A 22,591-nucleotide genomic window follows, 5' to 3' on the forward strand; every position below is an offset into this window, starting at 1 on the left:
AGTTTTCTTACCTACAAAGAATGGAGAGGTCTGTAATTTTTCTCATAGGTACACTTCAACTGTGACAGACAGAATCACCCCCAAAATGTGGAAAATCACATTGTATGATTTTTAAATAATTGATTAGCATTCTATTGCATGAAATAATTATTTGATCACCTACCAACCAGCAGAAATCCTGGCTCTCACAGTCCTGTTATTTTTTCTTTAAGTATCCCTCCTACTCTGCATTCATTACCTGTATTAATTGCACCTGTTTGAACTTGTTACCTGTATAAAAGACATCTGTCCACACACTCAATCAATCACACTCCAAACTCTCTACCATGGCCAAGACCAAAGGAATGTCTAATGACACCAGGGACTGAATTGTAGACCTGCACAAGGCTGGGAGGGGCTAAAGGACAATAGGCAAGTAGCTTGGTGAGAAGGCAACAACTGTTGGCACAATTATTAGAAAATGGGAAGAAGCACAAGATGACTGTCAATCTTACTTTTTCTTGTGCTCTATGCAAGATCTCACCTTTTGAAATAAGGATGATTATGAGAAAGGTCAGGAATGAGCCCAGAACTACATGGGAGGACTTGGTTAATTATCTGAAGAGAGCTGGGACCACAGTCTCAAAGATTACTGTTAGTAACACACTACGCCGTCATTTATTAAGCAGGGCACAGAATGTCCCCCTACTCATGCCAACCTCCTTCCCTCAGTAAGAGAACTGAAGATAGGTCAGGGCTGGGTCTTTCAGCTCAACAAAGACCTGAAACTCACAGCCATGGCAACTAAGGTGTGGCTCCATAAAAAGCATTTCAAAGGCCCAGCCAGGCTCCAGACCTGAACCCAATACAAAATCTTTGAAGGGAGCTGAAACTCAATGTTTCCCAACAACAGCCCCAAGACCTGAAAGATCTGGAGAAGATATATATAAAGAGTGAGCCAAAATCCCTGCTGCAGTGTGTGCAAACCTGGTCAAGAACTACAGGAAACGTCCAATCTCTGTAATTGCAAACAAAGGTTATGCTTTTTTATTGTATCAAACAATTATTTCATGCAATAAAATGCAAATTAATTAACAATCATACATTGTAAATGTCTGGATTATTTTTATTCTGTCTGTCACAGTTGAAGTGTACTCATAATACAAAATACGGACCTCTCCATTCTTTGTAGGTGGGAAAACTTTCAAAATCAACAGTGTATCAAATACTTATTTTCCCCATTGAGTATTTGCCTATGTACTCACACATTCCACTGGCAAGTACCCAAGCATAGCTACACAGGATTTTGTTAGGGTATATGTACAGGGAAACTATCATTTCAAACCATTTTTTTAATATATATATATATATATATATATAAAAAGATGACAAAGTGCTCATAATTTTTTGGGGGTCTGGGTTCTGAGTCCCCCACTGATGGCTGAAAACAATTCTCTGTAGTGCATAAACATAGCTATGTACACGATCAGTAGAAATTCTATGGAAACATAGAGCAATAAATTATCTTATTTTTTTAATCAGGTTTTCATGTTATATGTAATTTCTAAAAAAATTCTAACTTTTTTCCATATCGCCATCTATTACTCTATTAAAAATGAAAAGACCGAAATCTTGCAATTTTCACACTGGCCACAAGGGTTTTCTCAGACTCTAGCTTCCTTTTTCCAGTAAACAATATATGTATATGGCAACAGGGATCAGACCCCAACCTTATGTTTTGTACTGAAGCATGTAATAAGCATGTGAAAAAGTCATTGTGAATAGATGGTGTAATGGGGTTGTATGGATGGAACAAGGGCTCCTAGGCTGACCCTAAGACTGGGGCCCATGTGCCATCCCTTATCTCAAAGGTAGACTTGATGGTAGCCAGGTTTGAGCCAACGTGGCCCTACCTCCTGTCCAAGCCCTGATACTACTTCCCCCCCACCCAGGGAGAGGGCTGGAAACCCAGAAACCAAAACATCATAAATAATCACAGAGAAGGGTAAACAAAAACATGTGCACACTGCAATCAAGCACAAAGGAGGGACAATATGTGAACTGGGGAGTAAACCAAAAGGAGGAGGAAATAAATACACAACTGGAGGACTCACACACCATTCTGAACCGCAACTTGCATGATCACCATACAACTGGATAGCCACAGGAACCAGGAAGCAAAAGCTATATCCGGCAAACAGCCCCAGAATCCAGAACCTTATAAAGGCTGAAGATGATGATCAGCAGGCTAAGCTCCTAGCAACTGATCACAAGCCAACAGAAATTAACTCCTGCTGTACTGGAGAGCAGTGAAGCCATAACCAGCCAACACTCATCCCAGGCAGTTTGTCGGACTCTGCAGTGTGAACAGAGTCTGACGCCGCCATGACACCCAGCGAGTGCTACGCAGAACACCGCATGACAGATGGGGAGCCGTGACATCGCCTATTGTGATTTTTGGATCCTTTGCTATCAGCTGTTAATAGACATGTTACCCATCATTGTAATCCTGCCTCTGATGATAAGGAGCCTGCTGAAAACCTTTCCTTAACAGATGGCAAATTAAAAAATCCCCAATTGCCATTGTTAAAATTGGAAAATTACTTTATTTTTTTTTACTTTTAATAAAGATCATGATATGAAAGTAAGTAAAGCGGGCTTTACACGCTACGATATATCAAACGATATGTCGTCGGGGTCACGTCGTAAGTAACGCACATCTGGCACCTTTGACATATCGTAGCGTGTGACAGCTATGAGCGACTGTGATCGTGCAAAAATACTCACCATATCGCTGCACGTTGACACGTCGTTCAATTTCAAAAAAATCGAACATCCTTCTGTGCGCCGGTTGTTCATTGTTCCCGAGGCAGCACACATCGCTCCGTGTGACACCCTGGGAACGATGAACTGCAGCTTACCTGCGTCCCGCCGGCAATGTGGAAGGAACTAATCCGTTTTCCATAGACTTCAACATTAAAAAAATATGGATCCATATTTTTTTAATGTTGAAGTCTATGGAAAACGGATTAGTTAAATAGTTAGCCATTCGAAACGAAATGGATCCTTTACAAATAAAAGAAAAAACGGATTATTACTAGACAAGTGAATTTAGCCTAATGCAAAAACCTTTCTTAAACAATAGTTCAAAGCTCCCTTTTACAGACTGTTCTCATTACTGGACCCTGGGGGCTGTAATGGTCACTTCATGGGGAATCCCAGTGTGGATCTCTCCTTTGCTATTCACTGCTATGTAAAGCTTATGGGATACAATGTGTTAAATGACAGAGCAGGGTCCTGCTTTTGCCAGTCCCTGATTGTGGAGGTTAAAGTTACATTGTGTTCTTTTACACATCACTGTGGTTGCCAGCATGAGTTTGCAAATCAGATTGGTGGGAGTAAAATTACAAGGCACTGCTGAGATTCGAACTCAGGATCTCCTGTTTACTAGACAGGCGCTTTAACCAACTAAGCCACAGCACCCTGTGCTGACATGATTGGGAAAGTCTTGGGCTTTATGGGAGATGGCTGCCTTCCAAAGGGAGAATGCCACAGGTGCTTGACCTAGTGACCTGACCCTAGTGTCATAATGTCGTAGGGAAGAACTCTTGATTATTTTTCCAGTGCCGACAATGAAGAACACATTTCATCATTATGTATTTATTTTGTTTACAGCATCAGTATATTCTGAAGTTCTGTGCTTTGATTATCACCATGCAGATAAGTTAAAATTCCCAGTGGTTCCCACAAAATAAAGGGCAGATAAATGAATATTCCCAGTGGTTCCCACAAAATCTAAAGGGCAGATAAATGAATATTCCCAGTGGTTCTACACTCTTAGGCCTCTTTCACACATCCGTGCCTCCGGTACGTGTTTGGTCCATTTCCTCACGTACCGTAGACACGGGCAAACGTAGACCCATTAAAATCAATTGGTCTGCGCTCATGTGCGTTTTCTGCCATGGACTGTGTGTACGTGTGGAGCATACGTGTGCCCATGTGCTCCACACACCAACATGTCCCTTTTCTCTCCGGCATCACGGGTGTCACATGGAACGCAAACGGGTCACTCGTAACGCTAACGGACCACACGGATGTGTTCCGTGTGACACGCACCAGAGAAATCACATGTGTCTGCGAGAAAAAAACCCAAAACTTTACTCACCTTCTCCTGCCCTCCTGTCTCTGCCGTTGCTGTCACTTGCCTCCGACCGCCGCTCATTATGCTCATTGCATATTCACTTCACTGCGGCGGGAAGCAGCAGCAGCGGGGAGTCGGCAGGACCGGAGACCGAAGATCAGCACCACGGACAGCAACGCCAGGGACAGATGAGCAGAAAGTTCCCGTTCTCCGTGTGTTATCACGGATAACACACGGAGAACACATGTGTGCGTATGGCTCACGGAGGGCAAAACGCACCTCTGACACGTCCATGAAAAACGTGCGTGGTTTTTCACGAACGTGTGAAAGAGCCCTTAGGGAAAGATAAATGAATATTCCCTGTGGTTCTCACAATCAAAGTGGCAGATACATGAATATTCTCAGTGCTTCTCACAATTCAAGGGGAAGTAAATTGATATTCCCAATGGATCTCTCAATCTAGAGGGCAGATAAATTAATATTCCAAGTGGTTCACATAATCTAAAGGGCAGATAAATGAATATTCCCAGTGGTTCTACAATCTAAGGGAAAGATAAATTAATATTCCCAGCGGTTCTCACAATCTAAAGAGCAGTTAAATTAATATTCTCAGTGGTTCTACAATCTAAGGCCTCTTTCACACGTCCGTGAAAATCACACACGGACGTGTCAAGGTGCGTATTGCCCTCCGTGAGCAGTGTTTATTGCATACGTGTGTTCTCCATGTGTTATCCGTGATGACACACAGAGAACGGGAACTTTCTGCTCACCTGTAACTGGCGTTGCTGTCCGTAGTGCTGATCTTCGGTCTCCGGTCCTGCCGACTCCACCCTGCTGCTACTTCCGGCCGCAGTGAAGTGAACATGCAATGAGCATAATGAGCAGTGGTCGGAAGCAAGTGACAGCAGCGACAGAGACAGCAGGGCTGGAGAAGGTGAGTAAAGTTTTTTTTCTCTCGCAGACACATGTGTTTTCTCTGGTGGGTGTCACACGGAACACATCTGTGTGGTCTGTTTGCGTTCCATGTGACCTGTTTGCTTTCCGTGTGACACCCATGATGCCGGAGAAAAACAGACATGTCTACGTGTGGAGCACACGGGCACAGGGTCCATGGCATAATACGCACGTGAGCGCAGACCCATTGATTTTAATGGGTCTACATGTGCCCGTGTCTCCGGTACATGAGGAAACGGACCAAACACGTACCAGAGACACGGACGTGTGAAAGAGGCCTAAGGGAAAGATACATTTTTTTATTAAATATTCCCAGTGTTTCTCACAATCTAAAGGGCATATAAATGAATATTCCCAGTGGTTCTCACAATCTAAAGGGAAGATAAATGAATATTCCCAGTGGTTCTACACTCTTAGGCGGGCTTTGCACACTACGACATCGCAGGTGCGATGTCGGTGGGGTCAAATTGAAAGTGACGCACATCCGGCATCGCATGCGACATCGTAGTGTGAAAAGGCTCGATGATACGATTAACGAGCGCAAAAGCGTCGTAATCGTATCATTGGTGCAGCGTCGGCGTAATCCATGATTACGCTGACGCGACGGTCCGATGTTGTTCCTCGTTCCTGCGGCAGCACACATCGCTGTGTGTGAAGCCGCAGGAGCGAGGAACATCTCCTACCGGCGTCACTGCGGCTTCCGTAGGATATGCGGAAGGAAGGAGGTGGGCGGCATGTTTACATCCCGCTCATCTCCGCCCCTCCGCTCCTATTGGCCGCCTGCCGTGTGACGTCGCAGTGACGCCATACGACCCGCACCCTTAATAAGGAGGTGGGTCGCCGGCCAGAGTGACGGTCGCAGGACAGGTGAGTCCATGTGAAGCTGCCGTAGTGATAATGTTCTCCACGGCAGTTATCACAAGGATATCGCAGCTGCGACGGGAGCGGGGACTATCGCGCTCGGCATCGCAGCATCGGCCTGCGATGTCGTAGTGTGCAAAGTGCCCCTTAGGGAAAGATAAATGAATATTCCCTGTGGTTCTCACAATCTAAGGGGAAGGTAAATTGATATTCCCAATGGATCTCCCAATCTAAAGGGAAGATAATTAATATTCAAGTGGTTCACATAATCTAAAGGGCAGATAAATGAATATTCCCACTGGTTCTCACAATCTAAGGCCTCTGTCACACGTTCGTGCCTCCGGTACGTGTTTGGCAGTTTTTTCACGTACCGGAGACACGTACACATGTGGACCTATGTTTCCCTAATGGTTTGGACACATGTAAGTATTTTGGAACGGAACGTGTGTCCGTTCCGTACTTACGTGTGTCCGTTTGTTTCGCACGCCGACATGTCCGTTTTTCTCCGGCAGCACGGGTGTCACGTCACATTTCCCGCACCTGTACCACACGGATGTAGTGTAGATGCGGTCCCTTGAGATACGCGTCGGAGAAACGTGTCATTATTTTAAAATGAAAAAAAACACATACTCACCTCCACCAGCCCTGCAGAATCTTCCACTCCAAACAGTTTGCTGCCGGCCGCCGCTCATTATGAGCATGTAAAGGAGGTAGGCGTGATGTCACGGGCACTGATTTCCACCCCTCCGCTTGGCCGGAAGCAGCATCAGCGGGGAGTGGGCGGGGCTGGAGCCGAAGATCAGTACCCTAGACAGCAGCAAGGACCACGTGAGTATGCAAATTACCGGTTCTCCGTGTGTTATCGCGGATAGCACACGGAGAAGACACGTGAACCGCACGTACCGGAGACACGTACTTACCACACGCAACACGCAGGGTAAATACGTGTCTCGCGGCACGTGCGTGATTTTCACGTGAGTGTGGCAGAGACCTTAGGGACAGATACATGAATATTCCCAGTGGTTCTCATAATCTAAAGGGCAGATAAATGGATATTCCCAGTGGTTCTCACAATCTATAGGGAGATAAATCAGTATTCTCAGTGGTGCTCACAATCTAAAGGGCAGATTAATGAATATTCCCTGTGGTGCTCACAATTTAAAGGGGAGATAAAAGAATATTTCCTTTCTAAAGCCTCATTCAGATGTCCGTTTTTTCTTTTTCATGTATGATAAAAATGATCCCAGTTTCAGCAGTGATTTTGTTCAGGGTTTCATCAGATTTTAAATCAAAGTGTCCTCTGAATTTGGTCCAAGTTTCATCAGATTTTGAATGAGAAAAAAAATATCCATCTTTTCCTGTCAGTCCTTGAAAAACGGACAGCACTTAGATTTCACTGACCCATAAACTTGCACTGCCAATTTTGTTCTGACACTCGGATCAATATCTGACATGTCTCCATGATTTTGCACTGACTACTAAGTCTGCAAAGAAAAATAAGACAGGTGAACTACCCCATAGCCTACACTGGGAACAAGTGGGAATCCGTGAAAAACAGGAATAGAGCTTGTACATGAAAAATGGAGTTTCTATTTCAAAGTTGCAATTGGGTCAACTTCATAGGAAGGAAATTAACCTCTCAGCAATATTGTCCTTTGCTCCAGGCACATTCCTGGGGACCACAGTGCTCAGACTGTTGGGCCGGCTGCTGGCTCTTTAATTTCTCTTTACACAGCAATCATGCACATGCAGCGTTCACTACAGAACACTGGGGCGCATGCAATAAAGGATTACGTCCTGATGCTGACCAGTGGCAGTGTTGGGACGTACTTTGCGGGTGGAGTTGGCACGTTCCGCACTCCTGTCCAATGACGATAGCAGCCCTAGTGTCTCCCATGTGATGTATACGCTGCGGTCTTGGCATCTCTCATGATATATATGCAGCAGCACCAATGTATGCCATGAGATGTTCATGCACCAAACACAATGTATCTTGTGTGATATATATAGTGTAGTACTAGTGTATTATAGGTGATGTACTGTATATTCTCCAGCCCCAATGCCTCCTATGCATTGTAAATGCTTCAGCCCCAGTGTATGCTATGTCGTATGATGTATATATTTATATTTTATATACATATTATATTTATTTTTGCACCGTTGTGTAGTTAGTGATCAACATTTATATCTTTCATATCATTTTATCTATTCATGTTCATTACACTTTTTATATATATCACACAGTATATGTCTTTGCTGCTAGTAGTTATATACAGACACCATGTTAAATGCTCTCCCAATGGTCTACTTCACATACTTAAGAGCTAGCATTGTAACATGATGCCACACCCCAGGAAGAAGGCACGCACGCCAAAACGTACGTCGGGAAGGTGGCACCACAACACATATCGAGGTAATCTTTATTCCTCATTATCTCCTTTATTGGCCCTCTCCACTTTAGCACCTGTTAGTGCATGTAATACAACCTATAATGCCACATAGTTACCATCATTATTATTATTATTGTTTATTTATAGAGCACCATTGATTCCATGGTGCTGCACATGAGAAGGGGGTTGCATACAGATTACATATACAAGTTTCAATGGACAGACTAGTACAGAGGGAAGAGGACCCTGCCCTTGCGGGCTTACATTCTAAAGGATTTTGGGGTGGAGACAGTAGGTGGAGACAGTTTTTGTGTAAGTTGGGCGGCAGCTCCGCACGATGGTGGGGTGGCAGCTCCGCACGGTGGTGGGGCGGTAGCGCTGCACGGTGGAGGGGCGACAGCGCTGCACGGTGGAGGGGTGGCAGCGCTGCACGGTGGAGGGGCAGTGGGGTCATTGAAGGTTATAGGAATTTCTGAACAGATGAGTTTTCAGGTTCCGTTTGAAGTTTTCAAGTGTAGTAGATAGTCTGACTGTTGAGGCAGCAAGTTCCAGGAGACTGGGGATACTCGGGAGAAGTCTTGGAGTCGATTGCGTGAGGAGCGAATGAGAGAGGAGGAGAGAAGGAGATCTTGGGAGGATCAGGGATTGAGTTTTGGAGTGTAGTGTGAGATTAGTTCAGAGATGTACGGAGGAGACAGATTATGGATGGCTTTGTAGGTCAGTGTTAGTAGTTTGAATTGGATACGATGGAAGATTGGGAGCCAGTGGAGGGATTTGCAGAGAGGAGAAGCGGGGTGGTATTGAGGAGAGAGGTGGATCATTCGGGCAGCAGAATTAAGGATGGACTGGACAGGGGCGAGCGTGTTAGCAGGGAGACCACAGAGGAGGATGTTGCAGTAGTCAAGGCGGGAGATTATGAGGGCATGCACTAGCATTTTTGTAGATTGAGAATTGAGGAAAGGGCGGATTCTGGAAATATTTTTGAGTTGAAGACGGCAGGAGGTGGTGAGTGATTGGATGTGTGGTATGAAGGACAAGGCAGAGTCAAAGGTCACTCCGAGGCACTGAACTTTGGGTGCTGGGGAGAACGTGATGTTATTTATTGTAATAGGTAGATCAGGTAGAGAGTGTAGGTGAGATGGAGGAAAGATGATCAGTTCAGTTTTGGCCACATTGAGCTTTAGGAAGCGAGAGGAAAAGAAGGAAGATATAGTCGATAGGCACTCTGGAATTCTGGACAGCAGAGAAGTGACATCTGGACCAGAGAGGTAGATCTGAGTGTCATCGGCATATAGGTGGTACTGGAAGCCACGGGACTTTATGAGTTGTCCCAGACCAAATGTATAGATGGAAAAGAATCATCACTACAGTATATGTCTAGCTTTCACATTTGGTACTATGTGCTTATTTTTCACTTCTATTATATACAGTATATAATTTGTTAATGCGATAACACATGACATGAGCTATTAGGAGTATTTCATTAGTATTTCATGGTGTTGCCTACTATAATCTTGTTGGGATCTGGCGCCACCTACTGGGTACCTGCTGTGATATATCCTATTCACCTGGTTTACTTAGAATTTTTCAATGGCTTTTCAATAAAAGTTACTTTTTTGCAAATTAGTCTTTTTGTGCCTCTTTTGATATCTTTTCATATTTGCCAATTGTTCTAGACTCTAGTCTGTTATTCCATATATTGCTACTCATGCATGCTATATTTTTATACTGCTATATTTAAACCACTTGGTTTTCTAGTTTATTAATATTGGTAGGGCATGTATGATTAATTTTCTGTGCATACTCATTGTGTATCAGGCCTGACAGCTATACATGTTGGTAAAATTTTGGAGTCAACAAGTCGGCTCACTACAAGGTCTATCAGTTTTGGGGCGACAAACTTCGTACACTTGAGTACTATGTGTAGGAATAGGACGACATAGTGTTCCAGCAGGATAATGAACCAAAGGATTGGCCGAGACTGATGAAGGAGCTAGATTGGCCCCACAGTCCCCAGACCTCAAGCCAATCGAACACTTGTGGGTAGAGTTGAAGAAAAAGCTGGATACATCCAAGTGAGGCGACAAGTATGCACCAACATTGGGAATGTATAGGAGAGATCTGGGATCAGAGTTCGTTGGAGACATGCTTGAGTCTGACTGAGAGCCCAGAAGGATTCAGGCAGTGTTGAAATTCAAAGATGGATTTGTGGCGCCCCTGACCTGGTCAGGCACCACTGAGGATTGCACCCACGCCGGGGGCAATACTTCCAGGCAATCCCAAAGGCTGAGTAGGGTGTATACGCACAGACACATAGTGACCAGGTCTCACACACACACCGTAGGGGGGACCCCTGGGCAGCCCCAGGAGGGGGCGTGGCCTCCACATCTCAGCTAGTGGTAGGTGGAGAGGCTGGAAGCTAGTGTGCAGTGGCAGTTAGTCTGAGGAGAGTGGAGGAGGAGGACATGCCAGTCTGAAGCGGAGAGCGGGCGCGCAGACACGCTAGTCAGACCCTGCATGTGTTGTGGCTGTCTGCGGGGGAGTTCGGTTGCCACACAGTCAGCCTGAAAGATACCTCAGGAAGAAGCGAGGTAGTTGAGTATGGGGACTCCTGGTAGACCAGGCACGCACGGGGACAGGTCCCTAGAGCCAAACATCCATTTAGTGGTCTGCTAAAACCTGCCGGTGAGGACACTCCAGGTGTCTCACCAACCAACACAGAGTCCGCAGCATCCGCAGCAACGAGGGGGCCCATAAGTGAGATAGGGCAAGAAGCCATCTTTACTTGGTCCACACTGCCAGCAAATGGGCCATAAAGGTGAGAAAAGGCAGATGTGACTTCCCTGGATGAATCCCATATACTCCAAGTCGGGGGTTATCCAACACAAGAAGTGCTAGGAAGGCGAGCTTACAGTCACCCCTATACCAGCCTGAAGGATACCTGGTTCCCTCTGGTCTATCACAGTAACGCCAGGGTTACCTCCCAGAAAACAACTGAAAGGGAGTAAAAACCCTGAAAGACATCTTGGACTGTGTGTAAGTTCTTCTGCAACCTGTAGTTCTGCACACTTACACCCGAGCCCCTGGGGCCAGCCTCACTCTCGGGAGGCCATACCACCAGACTGCAGACACCATCAGCCCCAGACACTTGTTAAACTGCAGTGGCGGTCACTACCCTGACCGCAAACCGAGAGTGGCATCACGATTCCCATGTAAATAAACCCCATATACCTGTTGCCAGAAGTTCCCATCAAGTGAAGACCCTGTGGCGTCCCTGGAGGTGGAGAGAAGTCCCTGAAGTCTTTGAGGCGACCGCTGCAGGTCGCCTCACAGATTGGGCTTCACAGATTCACAAAATACTAACAAAATAATTAAGATTACAATTTAGATTTTAAGGAGCAAAACAGTAGTGACATGACAAGAATATAAGCCCTACCCAAAAAATAAGCCCAAGCAGGAATTTCCAGTATTTTTGGCGTAAGGCTTAAATATAAGCTCTACCCCAAAAATAAGCCCTAGCGCATTTATTGGAGCAAAAAAGTATTGTAGGACTGTCTGATTTTTGGGGAAACATGGTAGTTATATGCTAAATAGTTGCAAGTCAAATTTATGTATGAGATAGCCAAGGTGATTGTCTACAAAATGAAGGTCATCTCAGGCTCAAATCTGTAGTGGATGGTAAGATATGGAGCGTGAAAGCCAAAAGTTCTCAATATTGTTACCCTTTTGCTTTCACTGTATATATACCAGTCTTGGTGTCTCCTATATGATGTATATTCACCAGTCTTAATATCTCCTATGTGATATACCAGTAGTTTCGGTGTCTCCTATGGGATGTATATACACCAGGCTTGGTGTCTCCGATTTGATGTATATTCAGTGGTTTCAATATCTCCTATGCGATGTACCAGCAGTCTCGGTGTCTCCTTTATGATGTACAGTATAAATTGCAGACCTCCCACTGCTTGAGTTCTATAAATGTACAGAGGTGAATTTCTCACTTTGAGGAGACCTGCTTTGTAGTATACATTTGTGTTCAATACAACTTACAGCTGTGAGTTCTTTACAAAACTTATTGCAAAGCGTCAACTGCAGTCCAGAACCAACACAAACCTTGAAAAGCAGTATGTTAGAAGCCAAATCATCAATATCACTTAACATCACAGAATCACCAAAGAAAAGCAGCCCCACTCACCACATTAGTGGGAGTGAATTTAATGTTTGACCTAATATAGCAGGGTCATTTTCAAGTTTATAATTTAGTACGCCCACAAATGAAGTTATAAATATTCAAATAACCCTTAATAGAAAAAAATGTTCCCCACCTCTGCATTATAGTCTATGGACACAAGGGCCGTACATATCAATGGTGCAACCTGTGCAGCCGCACAGGAGCCCCAGAAGTTAAGGGGCCCTATTTCTAGCTCCAAAGCAGGAGGACTTGTGCATTTTGATGAGCTTCTGGGGTACAAAGGGCCAATGTATTGTTCTTGCATAAGGACCATTTTCTGTCTTTGTCCGCCAGTGTATGTGTGATACCCTGGCCGGACCAGGTAGTCACAGATAGGGCCCCGCATTACACCAGTCCCCTAACAAGGTGACAGCAGCCACACTTAAAACCCTAGTCACCCCCCTCAGTGCTTGATGGACACACCATGGGGCAGAGCCAGGCGGTTGGACACGCCCACCGAGGAGTTCAGAGGGCCTGGGGCGGGAAAAGTAGAGAGATCAGTTTTGGAGGTGAAGTGGAGTGGAAGCAGGTCTGTGTGTCATGTCTGCAGCTAACTGATAGGTGCCAGGGTTGGAGCCCTGGTACCTTTGGCAAGGAGGCATACGGAGGCCTCTGTCTGCAGGAGCCGGGAAGACGGCTCGGTGGAACCGTGGTGGACCGGGACAGGGTAGTGGCCCGCCGGTACTGACCCGGGAAACCGACTCGGAAACGGAGCACAAAGGGGGGGTACTCAGACCCTGAAGCTAGGTCCAGAAGCTACAGGGGGCTAGCTAATTAACTGATTGCGGCCAGGACTATAGGTTCTGTCCCACCCAAAGTCCCGACTGAAGATAACAGCCCAATGAGGGGGATAGAAAGCCACCGCCACGGCAGAGAGATCCCACGGGCCAGTGTATGCGGGCAAAGGGCTCCTTAGGCGACCACAAGCCGGGGAGTGGACTCCTGACATTGCAGGCGCAGGTAGTCCACCATCACACAAACGGTGCAGGAGAAAGGCAGAGACCACCGACCGGGTGGGGGACCAGACTGCAGCCGACTGCGGGCACCGACCACCATCACCTTGGTTTACCAGAGACTTGTGTGTGTTACTAATCGTGAGTACATCTGTGCCCTCCGGCCGCCCATCTCCCTGCACCGTCCAACTCTCCCCAACGGGTCCCGGGGCCACCATCCCTACCCACGGAGGGGTTAACAACTTGCTGCACAACATCTCCCCCGGGTGCAGCGGTGGTGTCCACCTTCACCACAACCCGTGGGTGGCGTCACAAACTGAAACACGGCTCCGGCCATACACCTACGTCCCCCCAAACTGCCAACCCCTTTTAGATCGGAGTGACCGTGGACCCCCTGGTCCGGAGACCCTCTAGCCACCCACTGAAGGTCCGGACCCGAGTGGTTCGGCTGCCGCCGAGCACGGGGCGGCACATATGGACATGTTTACATATGCAAACAAAAAAGAAAATAATTTGGAGACATTTGTTTTTGATGCAGTTTATGAATCAAAATTGCCTGTAAGGATCAAAAAATATACAGAGGCCATCCATGTGCTGTTGTTTTTCTACTGTTTAATGAGTAGGAGAAGCTTAGAATTTCTTTTTATTTTGTTTTGCCAATAAGAAAACAGAAATGACAGTGAAGGAAAAAAAACCTAACACATTACAATGTGTGTAACACATTGTGTGTGTGCTGTGTGTGTGTGTGTGTGTGTGTGTGTGTGTGTGTAATGCAGGGAGTTTGTGTAGTTTAAGTAGGTTTACTTATTGATACCAGCACTGCAGATGAGAGTACTGTATGTCAGCAATCACCAAACGATCTAGCAAAATGATGGTCATTCATTGGGTTATTGAGTTCTTGGAAGCACATAGCATGTATAAACAGCCTTGATAAAGCTGACAGCTGGGAGCTGGTATTCTCCCCAGTCTGAGAATACCAGCTCCCAGTTGTCAGCTTTATCAAGGCTGGATATCAAATAACCAATCACAAGCGCCGGGACTGCCGGTGGGCGGGGGAAGCAGTGCGTATATATGAGGTTAATGAGTGGCCCTCAAAGTAGTAATACAGCCGTGCGGGAGACTGGTAAGTATAATGCTCCTGCTCTAATCCCACCTATCAAAAACTAACACCATTTCAAAGCGCATGATTCGGCTCCTAATAGCATTGTATGGGAATCTGTGTCTGAGAAGATATCAGGGATCAATTCTGGGCATGAACAGGGATTTTTAAAAATCTGGTTTGACCTGGCGTTCCCGCATATCTGCGAGTTCACCCATCACTGTGATATCATATGTATGGGTACAGAACTGTCTATTAGAAATCGTTCTACCCCCATCATTTTTCATTATCAACAGGCCAGTAAATAAGCACTGACCTACATGAATATAGTTGATCGCGCTTGTTTAACGGTCCGAAATCCGCCTATGTAAATGCATTATAAATTGTGTGACAGTACAGCAGGTTTGCATTGAGGGCCCTACTTTTAATTTGTGCCTAGGGCCAAATTTTGTCTAAACCCAGCCCTGACTAAGGTTTACCATTATCGTTTGTAAAAAAAAATAATACGTTTTCCAATTTCAAAAGTGTCCATAACCTTTAAATAAAAGCATAGCAATCTACCCCAGGTATGCCTTGTGGGGAAAAGAGTGAAAGCAACTCAGGTGTGTTCTAAATAAGTAGGGCAGGTTATACTTGTTGATCTAGCAGATTATGCCAGAAACTGAGCATATGCCATATGCTGCGGAGCTGAGAACACATTGCTGGCTACCTGGACAAAAAAGCCTACGGTAAGGCTCTGCTTTTCAATATTGTGTTATTGTTCATTATATGATTTCCTATTGCCCCGATTTAATTTCTAAAATAAAATAATAGAGGCCACTGTACAACAAATAACAATTTAGCAGCATGAAGGCATGCCTTTTTGCACTGTGAGTTCTAGCTGCTGCAGAAGATTTTCACTATATAGATGATTCATTATTTGTAGTTATCAGTTTTTGCATTGTTTGATCATGAAGGTAAGGCATAGAAATACTGTAGATGGATAAGTAACACAGCTTATCATGGAGAACTTGACTATTCAAAAGGTATTCCTGGAGAGAAGAGACATATCCACACTGACTACATGAAACTAATAACTGTGGAGGAAAGAGAGCTTGCAATCTAAAGCGGGCTTTACACGCTTCGATTTTGCTACAGCGATCTCGTTGGGGTCACGGAATTTGTGACGCACATCCGGCCGCTGTAGCGATGTCGTAGTGTGTGACTCCATGGAGCGATTTTGGATCGTTGCAAAAACGTCCAAAATTGCTCCTCGTTGACATGGGGGTCCGCTCCCAATTATCAATACTATCGCTTTGCCGTTGTTGTTCCTCGTTCCTGCGGCAGTGCACATCGCTGTGTGTGACCCCCGTAGGGACGAGGAACATCTCCTTACCTGCCGCCGGCCACAATGCGGAAGGATGGAGATGGGCGGATGTTCGTCCTGCTCAGCTCCGCCCCTCCGCTTTCGTTGGGCGGCCGCTTATTGACGTCGCTGTGACGCCAAACGGACCACCCCCTTAGAAAGGAGGCGGTACGCCGGTCACAGCGACGTCGCTATGCAGGTAAGTATGTGTGACGCAGGTGCTCGATTTTGTGCGCGACGGGCAGCGATATGCCCGTTTCGCACAAACAATGGGGGCGGGTCGCATGCTAAAGATATCGGTACTGATATCGTAGCATGTAAAGCCACCCTAACACTCCACATGAACCCTATGCAGCTAAGACCTCCTGGTGTGGACAGGTAATTAAAACTGGTATATCTGATGGGAGAGAGACCACAATCCTGAGATTTGTATAAGCAGAGGCGGGCAATTACATTTTGTTTGTATAGATCCTCCAGTTATGGATGCTGTATACATTTTCGTTTTTGTAACTACGAGGAGAAGAACAAGCATATTTTTTTCATAATTAGAGGTTTGCTGGAAGAGACAAAGGCGCAAATAGGGAAATCACTCACCTGGGGTAGTTGTGAGATTCACAACTACTATAGGAGCAAGAAATCAATACCACAGTGGCTGCTTCAGACCCTGAAAATGAAATGGTGTACGCAAAGCAAGAGGAAAGGGTTAACCTGCACTGCCGTGTGGAATGAGGAGATCACTCGGGAATGTATATCAGTGATTTTGATTCCTGAAGAAGAAGTTCTCAAGACTTTGAAAAGCATTGAATAATAAAATCACGAAGCTATTCCTGAGTGATCTCCTCATTCCACATGGCAGCGGGGTTTAACCCTTTCCTCCTGCTTTGCGTATACCATTTTTCATAATTGTATGATATGCATATTAGCTCCAAATTAATTTCGGCTATGTTTCATTTCTATAGAAAGATAAAATCATGATAAGAAACATGAACATGATATAATCCACCTGAGATCTCCAAGGGCAAAGACATTGAAAAAGTTGGGGATCTCATAAAATTCTGAAGGGCCAAGCACATCCCACCGACAGCCCCCACATTAGGTCACCAAGGGGAGGTAATTTGTGTTAATAAAAGGCAATATTACATTTTGGTCCATTTTCAGTCCTGGGAGGGTGCAGTGTGTTGAAGGTTCTATCCATTTTCTTAAGGACTACTTCCCTCCATAAATCAGAAGCCATTGCAGTGACATCAGCTTTAATACTTTTCTTTTGTTTATCCAATTTCTTTTATGTAATTGTATATACTGTATTGTTTGGTTGCCTTTGTTACATCTTTTGTAAACACTGCTTAGCTTTCGGACTAAATATATAAAATTTAGCTTAGTAAATAGCTTAGTTCCTCTTGCTCTATAAACTGTTTCCCGGAAGCCATATACTACCTGTAATGGGTGTCCAATCTACCTGTACCACTGATTGGTGGTGGCAGCTAATACTTTTTCTTGGGATATTGTGGATTTAGGCAGTGACTGTACTACGGTATATATATTATTGCATGTGTTGGAATCGGTTATATATATATACTGCATAGTTCTCTCATTATGAGCTCAACAATAATCGTCCTATCAGTGCTGTTTTTGACAAATTGATGGCTACAGTGGGATATCTGCGTAAGCCCCCCTAAAGCCAGCTTTATACCTTACAATTAGGTGTGCGATCTCGTATGCGATGTGACACGCCCAGGTCACATATGCGATTGAATGAGATTGCACGTAGGTCGTTCATTTGCTGTCACACGTGCGTTAGTAGTCTATGTTAAATTGATCAATTTTGTGTGCGATCCTTTAGATCATGTGTTCTGTGACGTATGCATTGGGCACCCTTTTTTTTTTTTTTTTTTTTATTTATTGACTTGCCAAGCGTGTGTAATGTGTAGGGATGCGTTTTTACTATGTCATCTGCCATTCAGCTCTGCTACATGGCCGCTGACAGCAGCCACAGACAGCCATGTAGCAGAGCTGAATGGCAGATGACAGCAGACACAGACAGAGCCGCACTGTCAGAATGAACTCGGGTGAACCTCACCCGACTTCATTGTCATGCTGCGGCTCTGTCTGTGTCGCGTCCTGATTAGCGGTCACCTGTGAAGGACTCACCGGTGACCGCTAAACTCTTGAGTAAGTGAATTGAGCAGCCCTCTCTCATATACTCACCGATCCCCGATCCCCGGCGCTGCACGGGGTTCACACTGCTCCGGCGGCTTTTACTGTTTTAAAAAAGCCGGCCACCCATTAAACAATCTCGTATTCCCTGCTTTCCCCGCCCACCGGCGCCTATGATTGGTTACAGTGAGACACGCCCCCACGCTGAGTGACAGGTGTCACACTGCACCCAATCACAGCAGCCGGTGGGCGTGTCTATACTGTGCAGTGAAATAAATAATTAAATAATTAAAAAAAACGGCGTGCGGTCCCCCCCAATTTTAAAACCAGCCAGATAAAGCCATACGGCTGAAGGCTGCTATTCTCAGGATGGGGAGCTCCACGTTATGGGGAGCCCCCCAGCCTAACAATATCAGTCAGCAGCCGCCCAGAATTGCCGCATACATTAGATGCGACAGTTCTGGGACTGTACCCGGCTCTTCCCGATTTGCCCTGGTGCGTTGGCAAATCGGGGTAATAAGGAGTTATTGGCAGCCTATAGCTGCCAATAAGTCCTAGATTAATCATGTCAGGCGTCTATGAGACACCCTCCATGATTAATCTGTAAATTACAGTAAATAAACACACACACGCCCGAAAAAATCCTTTATTAGAAAAAAAAAACACAAACATATACCCTGGTTCGCCACTTTAATCAGCCCCAAAAAGCCCTCCTTGTCCGGCGTACTCCAGGATGGTCCAGCGTCGCTTCCAGCGCTGCTGCATGGAGGTGACCGGAGCTGCAGCAGACACAGCCGCTCCGGTCACCTCCACACAGCTAATGAAGACAGCCGCGCGATCAGCTGAGCTGTCACTGAGGTTACCCGCTGTCACTGGATCCAGCGGTGGATGCAGCGGTGGCCGCGGGTAACCTCAGTGACAGCTCAGCTGATCGCGCTACTCACCGCTGCTCCTCTCACCTCCACGCAGCAACTGAGGTGAGTAGCGCGATCAGCTGAGCTGTCACTGAGGTTACCCGCGGCCACCGCTGCATCCACCGCTGGATCCAGTGACAGCGGGTGACCTCAGTGACAGCTCAGCTGATCGCGCGGCTGTCTTCAGTTGCTGTGTGGAGGTGACAGGAGCGGCGGTGTATTCAGCAGCTCCGGTCACCTCCATGCAGCCGCGCTGGAAGCGACGCTGGACCATCCTGGAGTACGCCGGACATGGAGGGCTTTTTGGGGCTGATTAAAGTGGTGAACCAGGGTATATGTTTGTGTTTTTTATTTCTAATAAAGGATTTTTTCGTGTGTGTGTGTTTATTTACTGTAATTTACAGATTAATAATGGAGGGTGTCTCATAGACGCCCGACATGATTAATCTAGGACTTATTGGCAGCTATGGGCTGCCAATAACTCCTTATTACCCCGATTTGCCAATGCACCAGGGCAAATCGGGAAGAGCCGGGTACAGTCCCAGAACTGTCACATCTAATGTATGCGGCAATTCTGGGCAGCTGCTGACTGATATTGTTAGGCTGGGGGGCTCCCCATAACGTGGAGCTCCCCATCCTGAGAATACCAGCCTTCAGCCGTATGGCTTTATCTGGCTGGTTTTAAAATTGGGGGGGACCGCACGCCGTTTTTTTTAATTATTTAATTATTTATTTCACTGCACAGTATAGACACGCCCACCGGCTGCTGTGATTGGGTGCAGTGTGACACCTGTCACTCAGCGTGGGGGCGTGTCTCACTGTAACCAATCATAGGCGCCGGTGGGCGGGGAAAGCAGGGAATACGAGATTGTTTAATGGGCGGCCGGCTTTTTCAAAACAGTAAAAGCCGCCGGAGCAGTGTGAATGCCGTGCAGCGCCGGGGATCGGGGAACGGTGAGTATATGAGAGAGGGGGATAGACTTACATGGACAGAGAGTGAGGGACAGAGATAGTGACCGACTGACAGAGATTAGTGCATGACAGACATTGTGAGGCGCTTCAGAACGCAGCTTTTCAGCTGCGCTCTGAAGCAGACCTTTTTTAAACTGCGGTGCAGAGCGCACACCTGCGCACATAGCCACAGACATCAAAATCGTATGAGGGATGTCACACGTTACAATTGACTAGGTTCATACAACAAAACGTCCAATGTATGAGGAATAAACGACGTGTATGCGATCACCGTATTTTCGCTCAATCTTGATTGCACGTAGGTGTCACACGCAAATACGTCACGAACGATGCAGGATGTGCGTCACTTACAACTTGACCCCGACGACGGATTGAAAGATTTATTGAAGCGTGTAAAGCAGGCATAACCTGTCTCTTTGACAGACCAAAATATTTCTGCATTCTGCAAGTACTTGTAATTTTTAAAGAAAACATAAGATCATGATGTGAACAGGCTCCATTATTTCCTGTGCTGCAATCTTTACAAATTGTGGCAAAAATTATTGCAATTTATTTATATTTTTCAATAGCACAATTTTGGAAAATAAAAGCCCATGAAAAAATGCAAAATACCAGATAGATAGATATGTCATGCACACATTATGGCGGACATCTGCAGCATACATAGCCAGGTAGTACATAGAAATCCTGGTGCTCCGCAGCAGAAGTTCTAATTGAGCCCCCTGCCAAACAAAAAAAAAATCATATCAGTGGCGTCACAGAAGAGCATATCGTGCAACTTTGCAGCCCTTGCAAAGTAAAGCTGCCTATACTGAAGCCCATCAGTGTTACCACGCATTAAAATACCTCTCTCTTGACCCCCATAAGGTAGGATGCCAAACAAAGTGCCCCCAAACACAGTATATACCCCTCACTGAATTCCTCTTCAGTACCCTAAACATGCACAGTATGATGACCCTACAGTACACCCCCCTGCAAAATATAATAGCCACCACAGGGACCCCAACATAACATGATGGTCCCCACAAAGTCTTCACACAATATGATGGCCCTCACAATCCTCCACACAGTATGATGGGCCACACACAGTATTATGGCCCGCCATACAGTATTATGACCCTCCATACAGTGTTATGGGCCTCCATACAGTATTATGGCCCTCCATACAGTATTATGGCCCTCCATACAGTATTATGACCCTCCATACAGTATTATGACCCTCCATACAGTATTATTACCCTCCATACAGTATTATGGTCCTCCATACAGTATTATGACCCTCCATACAGTATTATGACCCTCCATACAGTATTATGGCCCTCCATACAGTATTATGACACTCCATACAGTGTTATGGCCCTCCATACAGTATTATGACCCTCCATACAGTATTATGGCCCTCCATACAGTATTATGGGCCTCCATACAATATTATGGCCCTCCATACAGTATTATGGGCCTCCATACAGTATTATGGCCCTCCATACAGTATTATGGCCCTCCATACAGTATTATGGCCCTCCATACAGTATTATGGCCCTCCATACAGTATTATGGGCCTCCATACAGTATTATGGCCCTCCATACAGTATTATGACCCTCCATACAGTATTATGGCCCTCCATACAGTATTATGGCCCTCCATACAGTATTATGGCCCTCCATACAGTATTATGACCCTCCACACAGTATTATGGCCCTCCATACAGTATTATGGCCCTCCATACAGTATTATGGGCCTGCATACAGTATTATGACCCTCCATACAGTATTATGACCCTCCATACAGTATTATGACCCTCCATACAGTATTATGACCCTCCATACAGTATTATGGCCCTCCATACAGTATTATGGGCCTCCATACAGTATTATGACCCTCCATACAGTATTATGACCCTGCATACAGTATTATGGCCCTCCATACAGTATTATGGTCCTCCATACAGTATTATGACCCTCCATACAGTATTATGACCCTGCATACAGTATTATGGCCCTCCATACAGTATTATAGTCCTCCATACAGTATTATGGTCCTCCATACAGTATTATGACCCTCCATACAGTATTATGACCCTGCATACAGTATTATGGCCCTCCATACAGTATTATGACCCTCCATACAGTATTATGGTCCTCCATACAGTATTATGATCCTCCATAGAGTATTATGACCCTCCATACAGTATTATGACCCTGCATACAGTATTATGGCCCTCCATACAGTATTATGACCCTCCATACAGTATTATGACCCTCCATACAGTGTTATGGCCCTCCATACAGTGCTATGGTCCTCCATACAGTATTATGACCCTCCATACAGTATTATGGTCCTCCATACAGTATTATGGTCCTCCATACAGTATTATGACCCTCCATACAGTGTTATGGCCCTCCATACAGTGCTATGGTCCTCCATACAGTATTATGGCCTTCCATACAGTAGAGTGGCTCTCCATACAGTATAGTGGCCACTACAACTCTCCACACAATATGATAAGCCTAACATAACCTTTCACACTGCATAATATATCATATACAGTATAATGGCCACCATGCAGCCCTCCAAACAGTATAGTGTTCCCCACACAG

The 22,591-nt window shown here is 45.6% G+C and overlaps 1 protein-coding gene and 1 non-coding gene across 3 annotated transcripts in view; one reads left to right on the forward strand and one right to left on the reverse strand.

The window, feature by feature from the left end:
• Nucleotides 1–3,388: 3,388 nt before the first annotated feature.
• On the reverse strand, nt 3,389–3,462 carry TRNAT-AGU (transfer RNA threonine (anticodon AGU)). Its single transcript has one exon. It is a non-coding gene; the product is annotated as a tRNA-Thr (tRNA).
• Nucleotides 3,463–15,262: 11,800 nt separating this feature from the next.
• The window catches only part of LOC142254941 (synaptotagmin-2-like), a 106,898-nt gene continuing 99,569 nt past the window's right edge, over nt 15,263–22,591 (forward strand). For both annotated transcript variants that reach the window (XM_075326310.1, XM_075326313.1), the window contains exon 1: nt 15,263–15,336. The gene's annotated coding sequence lies outside the window, so the exon portion shown is untranslated. The remainder of the gene's footprint in view (nt 15,337–22,591) is intronic.

Source organism: Anomaloglossus baeobatrachus, chromosome 10, assembly GCF_048569485.1.
Source record: "Anomaloglossus baeobatrachus isolate aAnoBae1 chromosome 10, aAnoBae1.hap1, whole genome shotgun sequence".
Taxonomy (NCBI): domain Eukaryota; kingdom Metazoa; phylum Chordata; class Amphibia; order Anura; family Aromobatidae; genus Anomaloglossus; species Anomaloglossus baeobatrachus.